The 15,011-nt window shown below is 34.9% G+C and overlaps 1 long non-coding RNA gene across 1 annotated transcript; it reads right to left on the reverse strand.

Moving 5' to 3' along the window:
- Positions 1 to 6,089: 6,089 nt before the first annotated feature.
- On the reverse strand, positions 6,090 to 9,497 carry LOC145822896 (uncharacterized). The gene is made up of 3 exons (XR_014364737.1): positions 9,366 to 9,497; positions 9,127 to 9,268; positions 6,090 to 6,650 (listed from the first exon to the last, which is right to left on the reverse strand). It is a non-coding gene; the product is annotated as an uncharacterized LOC145822896 (long non-coding RNA).
- Between the last annotated feature and the right edge of the window lie 5,514 nt (positions 9,498 to 15,011).

A 15,011-nucleotide genomic window follows, 5' to 3' on the forward strand; every position in this document is an offset into this window, starting at 1 on the left:
TAAAGTATACCTTAGACCCACGAGGGTGCCTTACTTTTATAATGATTAGTGTCCAACTTCTTCTAGAAGTCTTACTTCATGGGACTTTATCCTTTACAAGGATAACATTTATCACAACTCACACTATTTAGATTAAGATGAACTCCCTCAAGAGTCCCATCTCTATCCAAATAGGTAGCTTGATGTCATCTAGGACTCTAGTCCTCTATCCAAATATCTCGAATTCCGGTATTATCGTACCATATCTCGGCACCATGGTCCGCCTACGTGGCACCTCGGCTAACAACCTCGGTCACATGGACTACCTAAAAATATGTCCCCACGATTGTCCCCAAGGTTCTATTACCTCGGCAAACTGAGGTAATGGAACCTATACATGTAATTCCCTGACCGAGATTGTGACTCGTTGGCACCAAGAAACAAGGACTCAAATGTCCACTCATCAAGAATCAAGAATCAAGAACCAAGAACCATCATGTTCCATTTCATCTAGGTTCAACATCTCGACAGAGATCGCACTACTAGCAGAGATCATGACTTGCTAGTTCAAGAACATCAAGATCCTAGTATTAACTCATCAGAAACCAAGAATAAACAAGTTCTGCCCCCATTCAAATTCAACATCTCAAGCAAGATCAACATCTCAACTAAAATCATCATGTTAACCAAGATCACCATCTCAACCGAGATCATCATTTCTACTGAGATCAATATATCAACTGAGGTCATCACGTCAACCAAGATCACCATCTCAGCCGAGATCGTCATCTCAACCGAGATCATCATCTCTACCGAGATCGCACTTCTCAATCAAGATCATCATGAGATTTGAGCGTACCAATCACGTCCCTATCATGTCGTATCAGCTTCTAACGTCAACACGGGCACATCAGGACTCGAAATCATAACTTTTTGCCATATTTTTCTAATTCTAGCAAAATCATTTCATCTTCCTATTTTGTCTTTATTTGTGTCCCTAGACTCTCTTTCTCTTGGCCTCTGCAAACCATCATCGCTGTTCATGAAGCATTCATTACTATGAAGACTCATTTTGTGCCCAAGGTTCAAAACTCTACCAGCTGAACCAGACTAATAACCAAGCAATTCATCAGTTGCTCCACACATCAACCCACCATCTCAATGGCAGTGAAAACACCGACATAGTGACAATCTTGCAGCTAGAACCAGGAACAGGAAACACCGAGGTCTTAAGCTCCTAGCCTTAGACCTTGATAATTTTCCAATCGCCCTATCTGTGAGTAACCATCACCGTAATCAATGACGACATGTCTCGCTGAACTCTTTTCATAGAAGACCTTCTTGTTGACATCCCTAATGTCATAACTGTGTAATCCACTCCATCTCTTTATAGTCAATCCAACATGTTCATGCCTCCAAACTTAGAATATTTTTGCATTTCTTCAACGTGTACCTTAACTATATAATAATTCCGGGATACAATACCTCGGATAAACCTTGACTGTTTGCCTTGGCCAACCATTTTCATACCTCGGCTAACACTTTAAAAATAAAAATATCTTTACAAGTGTTATTGTTTTTTTACCTCCATACGCTATCTTTTATTAAGACTTCACCCCTTCCAAGTTTTAACAACCTGGTTGGTCACCTCAGGTAACATGTGCCTCAGATACTTTATTCATCATTGCATCGGCTAACTCCAACTTGTAAATTTCTCCAAAATTTCAACAAGTGTTAAGCCTATTTCTGAAAATTTCAATAAGTGTCAAACTCTTAAGTTTGTTCATCACTCCAGCTCCCTGCCCGCCCAATGTGAACCTAAGTTCCACTTAAGTTCACATTAAGCATGTGACTATGGTCTTTTGCCGAAGTCAAATTCAAACAAAGGCTTCCCGAGGTGTTTCAACCCTGGTTTCTTTGTTTAATGAACTTAGTTCCATTCTGAGTTTGACTCTGCCAATATGGCAAGTCCAGGTTAATTCAACTTAGTTCAACTCCATTATATGCAAGTATAATTCAACTCTGCCATATAATGAGTCTAAGTTATTCGTCATGTTTCATTCAGAAACATCGCCAACTTAGTTCAACTATATTATATGCAAGTATAATTCGACTATATCATATAATAAGTCTAAGTTATTCGTCATGTTTCATTCAGAAATATCGCCAACTTAGTTCAACTCTATTATATGCAAGTATAATTCAACTCTGTCATATAATAAGTCTAAGTTATTCGTCATGTTTCATTCAGAAACATCGCCAACTTAGTTCAACTCTATTATATGCAAGTATAATACAACTCTGCCATATAATAAGTCTAAGTTATTCGTCATGTTTCATTTAAAAACATCGCCAACTTAGTTCAACTCTATTATATGCAAGTATAATTCAACTTTGCCATATAATAAGTCTAAGTTATTCGTTATGTTTCATTCAGAAACATCGCCAACTTAGTTCAACTCTATCATATGCAAGTATAATTCGACTCTGCCATCTAATAAGTCTAAATTATTCGTCACGTTTCATTCAGAAACATCGCCAACTTAGTTCAACTCTATCATATGTAAGTATAATTCGACTCTGCCATATAATAAGTCTAAGTTATTCGTCATGTTTCATTCAGAAATATCGCCAACTTAGTTCAACTCTATCATATGCAAGTATATTTCGACTCTGCCATATAATAAGTTTAAGTTATTCGTTATGTTTCATTCAGAAATATCGGCAACTTAGTTCATCTCTATCATATGCAAGTATAATTCAACTCTACCATATGATAAGTCTAAGTTACTTGTCATATTCACCATGGGAACATCGCTATAAGACATTTCGGTCTTATCGCACAATCGTGGATTCCAACAACATTTTTACGCCTTTTTACATAGGTTTCGGCATCCTTTTACATGTAGGGTCACCGGAATCCCTATGATATAGCTATGTGGGCAAGGGATCTGGCCCCTGCATGGATCTCGTGTAAAAAGTCTTCAACTTGGGAATGATATACACATCGCAATAGAGGTCCAGTAAAAGTCCTTTTGTATAGATGGCCTTCTACCAACAGGCAGAACCTGGCCAACTTCAGTTTGATCTTGTGTGCTTTTGTCTTCTGGGATCTGCTCATTTAGGCTGAGTTCTTTTTTTCTCGAACCTACTCATCTAGGAGGAGATCTTGTCTTCTGGGATTTGGGATCCGAGATCTAAAATTCGGGATTTGCTCACTTAGGCTGAGCTCTTGTCTTCTCGGACCTAATCATCTAGGCCGAGATCTTGTCTTCTAGGATCTGGAATCCTGGATCTGCTCACTTAGGCTAAGCTCTTGTCTTCTCGGACTTACTCATCTACGCCAAGATCTTGTCTTTTGGGATCTGTGATCCGGGATCTAGAATCTAGGATCTGCTCACTTAGGCTGAGCTTTTGTCTTCTCGGACTTACTCATCTAAGCCGAGATCTTGTCTTCTAGGATCTGGAATCCGAGATCTGTAATCCGGGATCTGCTTTACTTAGGCTGAGCTCTTGTTTTCTCTAACCTAATCATTTAGGAATAGATCTTGTATTCTAGGATCTGGGATCTGCTTGCTTAGGCTAGGTTCTTGTCTTCTCGGATCTAATCATATAGGTCGAGATCTTGTCTTCTAGGATCTGAGATCTGGGATTCGAGATCTGGAATCCGGGATCTGTTTATTTAGGCTGAGCTCTTGTCTTCTCAAACCTAATCATCTAGGCCGAGATTTTGTCTTCTAAGATCTGGGATCTGGGATCTGCTCACTTAGGCTGAGCTCTTGTCTTCTCGGACCTACTCATCTAGACCGAGATCTTGTCTTCTAGGTTCTGGGATCCGGAATTCGGGATCTGCTCACTTAGGCTGAGCTCTTGTCTTCTCGGACCTAATAATCTTGGCCGAGATCTTGTCTTCTAAGATCTGGGATTCAGGATCTGGGATCCGAGATCTGCTCACTTAGGTTAATCATTTTATACTTGAAAGTCATCTCCTTCGGAGCGCTCATGTCCCCTGTCTTTGCATCCCTTCTGAAAGGGTCTTTATTCCATTAATGTCGACATATTCTCCATCTTCGCTAAAGTAGTCGTTGCCGACATGTTGATCTTGTACGATGATGGCCATTTATTCTAACTAAGTTCCCACAGACGGCACCAAATTGTGGGTGTTGATTTCCGACCACACAACCAGACAGGAACTCAACTGGAGAGCACCAACAGAATAGATTAAGCCCGAACACCTGCCAACAAGAATATGAGAATACCGTGGTGGTTCGTCCACCCGGGGCCACTTCGATGATCAAGTCAGTAATCTTGTCTCTCACAGATATCAATATAAGTACTTAAACTACAACAATGAAAGCATAAAAACATCTCAAATAAAGCATACCTTAGACCTACAATGGTGCTTACTTTTATAATGATCAGTGTCCAACTTCCCCTAGAAGTCTTACTTTATAGGACTTTATCCTTTACAAGGATAACATTTATCACAACTCACATTGTTTAGATTAAGATGAACTCCCTCAAGAGTCCCATCTCTATCCAAATAGATAGCTTGATGTCATCTAGGACTCTAGTCCTCTATCCAAATATCTCAAATTCCGGTATTATCCACTACAAAAAAATTGACTTTTTGCGACGGTAAAATACCGTCGCTAATACTCCTAATGCCGTCGCTAATACTTTTTGCGACGGCAAGAGGGGGGTCGCAACTGCAGGGGTTGCAAAAGAGTTTTTGCGACGGTAAGTGCCGTCGCTAATGTTTTGCGACGGCATTTTTTGCTTTTTTGCGACGGCACCATACAGTCGCTAAAACGTTTGAAATTTCTTGACTTTTTTGCGACGGCCCTATTTTACCGTCGCTAAAAATGTTATTTGAGACGGCAATAAATACCGTCGCCAATAGTCTTTTTTTTTAAAAAAAAAACACTACTTTTTGCGATGGTGTAGTGCCGTCGCAAAAAATATAAAAAATATGAAATTTTCTATTTTTTGCGACAGTGTAATACCGTCACAAAAAATATTAAAAAATAATAAATTTTCTATTTTAAATAATAAAATTTCTATTTTTTGCGACAGTATAATGTCGTCGCAAAAAGTAAAACCTGTAACAAAATAAAAATATTAAAATTTTCTATTTTTTCCTGTCGCAAAAAGTAAAACCTGTAACAAAATAAAAATATTAAAATTTTCTATTTTTTCCGACGGCGGTGCCGTCTCTCTCTAAGAGCTGATTATTTACATTCTATTCACAAAAACATCATAACAGAAAATAAAAATAAAAATTTAAATTGATCAAACCATCAAATTCAATATTTTACAAAGAACAATTAAACTGTACATGTTCATAAAAGCATATTTAAATTATAAAATTCACCCAAATCCTAAAAAAAATAAAATAAAAAAATAAAATCTAAAATTCACCAATCAGCACATTGGATATTTAAATGCTCTTACAAAAATTAAAAAATTTCCAACAAGTTCTCAATTTTGAGCCTATTTCAAAAATCAAGCTCCAAATTCCTTACTTCTATAATCAGATCTTCCCCTCGGCAAAATTTATCCTTTTGACCTACAAATAAATAGATAACAGTTGCAAATTATAATCTTTTGGAGAAATCAACTATTTAAACACCAGTAATGAAGACAATGAAGACTGTGGAAAGAACACTTACGTTGTCATCAGGAACAATTGCATATCTCTCAATTGGAGAAACCAAAGCTTTCCCTGCTCACAAAATATAATAATAATAATAATAATAATAATAATAATAATGGAATTCAATGTAGTCCAAAATAGTGTAATAAACTCTTATTGTAATATACCTAGGGAATTTTTTCATGTCTGATGGGAGTGGGAAGGGTTGGACTTAAAGGGTTCCTACCTGTCTTGGATTGTAGAATAGACAAATTTATTTTGTAGGAACTCACATGCAGAGGGTCCATCATAAAGAATTGTGAGAAGAATACTAATATGTGATTACAATTAACTCTATATATGGTAGTTAATCAGGTGTAACGAAAAAAAATTTACGAAAAAATAAAAAAAAACAGGGTGTCCACTAAAAATTAAATTTTTTTTTGGTTGTAGGATTAGGATTGTAATAAAATCGGGATCGTAATGCGATTCTACAGGATTTTATGCCTAGGATTATAGTCACTTTAAGATCCTACTACGATCCAAATTGGAATTCTGATAACCATGCTACAGCCATGGTTTGTGGCTTGGAAATTTAAAACGTATTATGGTGTCAGTCTTTTCTCAAAAAGCTTTTTACTTCTCATTAGCAATATAACATTCATATCCTCCCCAATAGACATTATAAATTATTTATCAGAAATAAGGTTCTCATTCATTACAATAAACTATCAACTATCTATTTTAAATTCAGCTTTGGCACATCTTAAATAAAACACCTGTCTGTTGGAGCATATCAACAATAAAACATGAGTCAAACAAAGCATATACATAACATTTCCCAGTTGTTGGTTCCTATCTCATGAATTTTCCTCTTACCCAAAAAAGGAAGTAAGAAGTAAAAATAAAAACAGGAACAGAAAAAATCAAACAGCAATAACAAACGATCGGCGGCAATCAAAAGGTTTATGACAAAACTACAAAGAACTCACACATTATTGAAAAGATATGCTTTTCCCCTGCGGCAATGAAAAGCCTGATCAAATCACAAAACAACTAGTGAGTAACAAAGTTGAAAATCCACATAAAATTTGAACAGATGGATCTATGCATCTCAAAATGTAGCAAGAAATTAGAAACCTATGATCTAATAACAAAATTAAATTGGTTAAATCCTTGCTTTTCTTCCTGAAAGTGAAAGAGTTACGATATGATTGACGAAATTGACACCTCCCCAGAGAGTAAAAGAGTACTATTAGTCAAATAATAAATAAACAATCAAAGAACACTTTAAGCACTCTGGTACAAAATAGATGATATTTAACATCTCAAGCTACCAACCAAAAAAAAATCATCAATATTCTTGGGAAGTTATTGTACAACCCAATGATGTGACGGATATGATTGGACACACCAAAAACCAATCTTTTCCTTTTGTAGCACCACAATCAAATACCCTAAAATACATAACAAGGGAGACTGACATCACTGCATGAAAGAAAATCCACCTACTCAAATATCTGTCAGGTACACTTTCATTCTTCAAATTATGTTATTTGCTTAATAATAAAATGTCAAGAGATGTTCATATTGCACATACATCCAAATTTTATGATGTGAAAATACACTCCCACCATCTTCACAATGCTTGGGTGGACACATCATTTCAACAACAAACAAACAAACTTTTGTAAACAAATAACTTTCAAGCTAGAGTGTTCCTAGTTCATGGCAAAGTTGAGAGCACTAATGAAATTCAGTGTCTTATTAAATATTATCTTTCTTGGAGGTACTGAACATTTTATTTGTAGTAAATTATGCCAAAAGTTCTTGAATTTTTCATCTTTTTTAGATTATAAGTCCCTAAACTTTCTTCTTTTCTTTTTTTTTTTGGTCATTAAATAGGTTATGTGGGACCTAAATAAACAGTAAATTGGTAAATTAATCATAAATATATTTTTTAATTTTAAAACAAAAATAATCCTACAACCAAACACCCTTCTCTACAATAACAGGTTTATGAAGTTGTTAATGGAAAAAAAATTTTAGGGGGAGGGATTTTAGGGTTATTTTCACCAATTTATCACGTTAGGTTAGTCTGATGTCATCAACTTAATTGCCAAGAGTGAATGAAATGTAATAGAAGGACTAAATTGCTGTGTGACGTAGTTCCATGGTGTTACTGAAACCCTTCAAATAGTGATGGATTGGGATGTACAACTTTGCCATTGTTTCTTTGGGAGTGCATGTTTATGTTGTGAAACATTTTGAATTGAATTTCATTAAAGGAGGGAGAGAAAAAGAGTATATATATCTCGAGAGTAATGCTAGGAATCCCAAATAATCTATCAAATTTTCTATCAAATCTCTTACATTGGTGTGAGACCCACACACATGTGGGTTTGTGTAAGTTCACACCCATACGAAAGATTTGGTAAAAAATTTGATAAATTATTTGGGATCTTAGCATTTTCCATATCACAGTAGTGACTGATAGGAATTGAAGGGACCACTCTTCCTTCCTTGATATGAAATGAAGGGCATCAAATGTCTAGGGGGTGGGTTGGGGTGAGAGTGGAGCCCCACTAAAGGAGAAGTTATTTAGTGCCGTTGGACATGATCACTTGGTGTTCCAACTTGAACATGCTTGGTCGAAACGATAAGGTCCACTAATTTATGTTGGTGATGGATGCCCATCATAGAGGGTTTAGCATGGCCATGTGGGGCCCATGAGGCACCAAATAATTTCGTCACCTAAAGAGATACGATAGAGTTGAAACTTTATTTCCTCTCAAATGAGTCTTATTCCCTTTTTTTGGGGGGGTCTCTCCCACTTTAGGAATTTATGTAATTGTAACTTATGCTATATTTAGTTCTCATTGCAATTGATGATTCATTATCCTTCATTGTTTTGCTATACATTATTGGGGCACTTAAGCATCCAATTGAGCCTTTAAAGGTGTATTTACATTTGAAGAGTGAGTTTGTTCCACATTATACCAGTTATACCTCAAGCTAGAAGGTTCTCTCCAATGTTCCGATTCATAATTAGCCCACACCAAGCAAAGCTTCCAACAACCCTTTTTTCTTTTTTAAATCCACGCCATCTATTCAAAATCTGGGCTTTTTTTTTCTAGATACAAGACATTTCTTCTTCTTTCTTTTTTTTTAATCTCATCCAAGAACCAAATTCTTACAGCTATTATTGTCAATGCCCTCAAATAACATTTCAAGAACCAAAAGTTCCAAAACTTGCATAGAGTGATGCTATACAAACTAACAAATCTTACAATTTTTTCTTATTTACTGACTTGACTCATGTTCCAAATTCCAAAGCTTCATTGTTGCATAGGAAAAATCTTGTTAATTTGTGTAACTTTTTTTCTAATTGTTTAGTTTGCTCATAACCACAATTATAATAACCAACCAACAAGAATAAAATTATACCACAAACATATACATATATAGGCAACACATAAAACATATAGATATAAATACATATAAGAAGTTACCTTGGAGACAAGGTCATCTGCAAGGGCCAAGTGGGTTTTGCAGAACTTGCATCTGTAAGTCCTACCCTCCAGCTCCACCACAAATATCATCCCCATCTCTCTCTCTCTCTCTCTCTCTCTACAAAATCACTGAAGTTACCTTCTGATTCATTCAACACCAAGCCCCAATTCATGTATCAATCCAAAACTCACAAAAAAGCAACAAAAAAAAAAAAATTAGCAGTACATTTCATGAGTACCTCTCACGCGAATCCACCAAGCTTCGTCCCCTCCAGAAGTGGCCCATTCCCAACGCCATGTGTCGAGGGAAACGTCTCTTTTCACTGATGATGCTGAGTCCTCAAATTTGTCGCAACTCTGTTATCCATCGAAAACTATACATTCTCAACTCAACATTGAAGAGTCATATTAGATCAGAGATATATCTATAAAACAACCATCGGGCTGAGAGAGAGAGAGACAGAGATTGAGAGAGAGAGTTTACCTGTGAGTAGATCGGCGGTGCGATGATCGGTGCGAATCGATGAGATGAACAACGAGAGAGTGAGAGAGTGATCGGTGCAGAGATGAACGAGATCGGTGCAGAGATAAACGAGAGGGTGAGAGAGAGAGAGAGAGGCGACTGAGAGCGTCATGTGAGGGAGACGATTAGATTTAGGGTTTTTTTTTGGTTCTAAAGAGATTGGGGATTTTGGGGCGCGGGAATGGAAAAAATGGGGAAAAAAAAAAAATTCATCATAAATAAATATTTTAATAATAAAAATAAATAAATAATAATTTTTATTTTCTTTCCGTTATTAAGGTTGATTTGTTTCATATATATTTTAATGAAAAATATTTTTACTAAAATAAAAGTTAATTTTCTGTAGTCAATGAAAAATATTTTTCTGCGGCCTATTTTTTTTATTACTAAAAATTATGAACTAATTTTTTGTGGTAGAGGAAAATGAACGGCAGCAGTAGTGAAGGTGGTGGATAAGAGATGGTGGTGGTGGTGGTGGTGGTGGTGATGGTGATGGCAAAAGAGATTAGTGGTGAAGTTGTGGTAGTGGTAGTGTAAATGGAGTGGCAGGGGTGAAAGAGAGGTAATGGTAGTAGTAGTGGTAGTGGTGGTAGTGGAGTGGTGGCGATAGTAGTAGTAATGGTAGTGGTAGAGGTGAAGTGGCTACAGTAGAAGTAATGGTGGTGGTGGAATGGTGTTTGCAGTAGTGGTGAAGGTGGTAAAGGAGATGAGTGGTGGAGAGAGATATGAGTGAGAGACAGATAGAGGAGAGAGAAAGACAGAGTGATGAGCGAGAGAGAGATAAAGAGAGAAAGAGATATAGAGAGAGACAGAGAGAGAAATAGATAGAGAGAGACATATAGAAAAATAGAGATAAACAAGAGATGAGAGAGACACATAGAAAGAGAGCGAAGAGAGATGAACGATAGAGAGAATAGAAAAATAGAGAGATAGAGAGAAGAGAGATGAGCGAGAGAGACAGAGAGAGAAAAGAGATGAGAGAGATAGAGAGAAGAGAGATGAGCGAGGGAGACATAGAGAGAAGACAAATGAGAGAGATAGAGAGAATAAAGATGAACGAAAGATACACAGACAAACAGACAAACAGATAGATAGACAAACAGACAGAGAAATAAGAGTGATGAGTGAAAGAGAGAAAGAGAAGAGTGGTGGTAGTTGAATGGCATTTGCAGTAGTGGTAAATGTGGTAGAGAAGATGGGTAGTGAGAGAGAAAGATGAGTGAGAGACGAATAGAGAAAAGAGATAGAGAGACAGAGTGATGAGCGAGAAGGAGACAAAGTGGTCGCTAAAAGTGCATTTTCTTGTAGTGGATCGATAAATCGATAGGGAGCTCAATAAATAAAGAAGACAGATAATTCAAAACTCTGTTCAAAACTTAATTCAAATCAATTTTTTAAATATTTTAAATATTTAAATATTTTAAAAATATTTTAATTTTGTGAGAGACAGATAAAGAAGAGAGATAGAGAGAGAGAGACATAGAGATAGAGTGATGAGCGAGAGAGAGAGATAGACAAAGTGGTTGCTAAAAGTGTATTTTCTTATAGTGGATCGATAAATCGAGAAGGAGCTCGATAAATAGAGAAGATAGGAGTAAGAGAGTGAGCAAGGCGAACATAGTGAGGGAGAAATAGACAAATAGACACAGAGAGAGAGAAGAGTGATGAGTGAGAGAGAGACAGGGAGAGAGAGATAGACATAAAAAGAGATAGAGAGAGAAAGAAAGAGAGAGATGGAAAGATAGAAAAAGAGAGAGAAACAAGAGATGAGCGAGAGATAGACAAAAAAAGAGAGAAATAGAGTGAAAAGAGATGAGCGAGAGAGAGACACAGAAAAAGAGAGAGACAGAAAGAGAAGAGAAATGAGCGAGAGAGATAGAAAGATAAGAGAGAGAGAAAGAGAGAGAAAAAAAAAAGAAATGAAAGAGATAGAGATAAGAGAGATGAGCGAGAGAGACAGAGAGAGAAAACAGATGAGAGAGATAGAGAGAAGAGAGATAGACGAGAGACACAGAGAGAAAATGAGAGAGAGAGAAACATGCAGACATAGAAAGAGAGAGAGATAGAGATAGAGAGAAATGAATGAAAAGAGATAAAGAGAAAAGAGAGAGATAAAGACAGAGAGACAGGAAGATGAAAAAATGAATGAAAAGAGAAATGTTATATCAAAAGAGTAAGACGACATTGTTTTTTTTAATTTTTTTTGCGACAGAAAAATACCGTTGAATTTATTCAAACCATTTTGTGACTGTATATATATGAAGCTATCTCAAAACCACAATCACCAAAATCTTTTAAAAATTCACTAAATACCAAAAATACAAAAAAAATACCATAATTCAATACATTTTTTTTTTGTATTTTTATGTATTTATTAATTTTTAAAAATATTTTTTCATAAATTTTTTATTTTTTAGATACATCTAAGTAAGGTACATCTAAAAAAAATATTTAAAATTTTAAAAATATTCACTAAAAAAAAAAACACGAAAGCCACTTTTTGTGACGGCAGAAAATGCCGTCTCAAAAAAGCAGAGTATTTGCGACGGCACTATTTGCCGTCTCAAAAAATGAGAGTATTTGCGACGGCAGAAAATACCATCGCAAATACTCCCATTTTTTGAGACGGCAAATAGTGCCGTCGCAAATGCTCTGATTTTTTGAGACGGCAAATGGTGCCGTCGCAAATACTCTGCTTTTTTGAGACGGCATTTTCTGCCGTCACAAAAATTGACTTTTTGAGACGGCAAGTGTGCCGTCGCAAATAGTTCCGTCTCATATACCCAGTTTTCTTGTAGTGATCGTACCATATCTCGGTACCATGGTCCGTCCACGTGGTATCTCGGCTAACAACCTCGGTCACGTGAACTACCTAAAAATATGTCTCCACGTATTCCTTCCAAAATCTCAAGTTTGAAATTTCTTGCATACAAACAATTTTTTGGAATCATTCGATATAAGATTTTAACTTTGTTTTAATTGAACCTGCTGCTAGTGAGCGATAGTATTAGTCTGTGAATTAGTTAGTCCGGTGGACCAAATAGAAAATTATAAAAACAAGAAAAGAAGGGTCATTAGAAACACATGACCCAGCAAGACCTATATGTGTGCAAGTCACTGTGTAATGTAATAATAAAAAAGGAGAAAAGCATGAATTAAACAAACAAACATATACAGCATTCACAACACGTAAAGCTATCCTTTGATTAGAGGTAGCTTTTGGGGATGAGATGGAGCCGCATTTCAATTGGATTGACTCAGAAATTTAATTTGACATACCAACCGAATTTATCTCATTATTTTGAGTTGAAGCCTTTCATTCTTTTGACTTGACTGAAGGCTCCACTTCAAAAAAATAAAAAAATAATAATAATAAATGAAAATGATTACCGCCACGTTTGCTTCATTTTATCAGAATGTATGGTTTGTTAAAAAAATTATAATAAATGCATTGTAAATATACAAAGAGACTAAAGAATGATCATTTTATTTCAATTTATATTCATTTCAATGAACAAAATACTACCTATGAGTTTTATAATTTACAAACCCGTCTTACATATTTTGAATGTAAAAAATTAAAATGTCAAATTAATACTATTGAAATTATAGGAATCAAAACAAAAGTATTGCAGAAAAATACAAATAAAAAAGGATTGTAATTGATAATTTTAACCATAATGACATGATAAGTTATGTGTCAAATTTTAGTTTGTTACAAACTCAATTATATAAAACTGATATCTTTAATTATGTCATTTAAATTAATTATGATATTTAAAAAATGAGTTTATAAAATTTCTCAATACAAACAGACCTGACTTGGGCTTTGACATGAAGCAGTAGTTGGTAGGGTTTACAATAAAGTCTAATGAGTACGAAATTGGTAGGAGCCTTGCATCCTATGACAAAATTTGATGTCATTCAAATGTTGCCCAAACATGTCCTACATATTTTTCCTTTTTCTTTTACATATGGTGCTTGCTTTCAAATTTCCTGATTAAAACTCAGCCTATTAATTTTGAGATTGTGAACTTTTTATTTATTTATTTATTTATTAGCATACAGTGCAAAAACTTTAATTTGATAACAGCCACTTTATATGATGTTTAACTTTTTTTGAATTTAAATTTAAATTTGACCTTCATGTTCGGATTCGGGAGCTCACCATCAGTTTCGTTTTGATAATTTAAACAATTTATTTTGTAACGCCTCCGTGAATATTATTTATTTGAAAAAAATAATTAGATGATTTCGGTAATCGTAATATTTTCATTTTATTGTGTTATTTCTGAAAAAATAGACAAAAATTGTATTTTTAAAAATAGACAATTTATGTTTTTTTTAGAGACAAATACCATAAAATAAATAAGGTAATCCATTGTAAACTATTTGATAACAGCCTATTAGTTTTTTTTAAAATTTTTTGTGACAATTAATTACGTGTCAGTCTATTTTCCATGATGGAATTCAAAGATAAAACTACCGAAAGTGTAACGGGCCCCTTCTGAAACCCAACCCATGTTTGGAATTTGGTACTGTTTGGAGAAAAAACACAATAATTAGATTTTGAAATTGTAATGTGTGCTTGGATGGTTGGTGTGTGTTCTGGGCCATACCTAGGCAAATGGTCCAGTTTTTATTATGGGCTCCAGTTTGTGGGCTTAAAACCCACCATAAGTGATATCATTTCCCATGATTAAAAAAACCCAAAAAAAGAAAGAAAAAGGAATAAGCTTCATATACAAAGTTCAAAATTTATTTAATCCTAAAACAAAATATTTATATCAATTAGTCTTATATATTTTTAATTGTTATCAAAAAAATTTATTTTCTTTTTAATAAAAATTTAAATATGCTCCTACATCCTACCACCATCGGACTTCCGTCATACGGTTTTCGGAGACTTGCCTGAATATTCAACATCACCAGGAAGTCGTCGAAATATCATTGGAAATCGTCAAAATGTTCTGAATGTCATCGGAAGTCGTCAGAATGTCTAGAATATTCGCTAGACATCAAGAATATCGTCAAAGACTCATCAGAATGTCTAAAATATTGCCCAAAAAAGAAGAAGAAGAATAAACTAAGAAATTAAAGTGAAAAAATATAGCAAAATGTACTAAATATTGATAAACTGAAAGAAGAAGAAAAACCTAAGAACAACAAACAGTAACAACAAAAAAAAAAAACATATGTTATTTTCAATTTTTGTAGGGTTTAAACAAATAATTTTTAATATTGATCAAACTGAAAAGAAAGCTTTGAAACTGTAAAATATTATACTTTCAAAGTATGATTCTATTAAGTATTTATCCTTATTAATCTAATTGAAAAACATATTATGAAATTGCAAAATTGT

Source organism: Camellia sinensis, chromosome 3, assembly GCF_055761805.1.
Source record: "Camellia sinensis isolate YWXY chromosome 3, ASM5576180v1, whole genome shotgun sequence".
Classification (NCBI taxonomy): domain Eukaryota; kingdom Viridiplantae; phylum Streptophyta; class Magnoliopsida; order Ericales; family Theaceae; genus Camellia; species Camellia sinensis.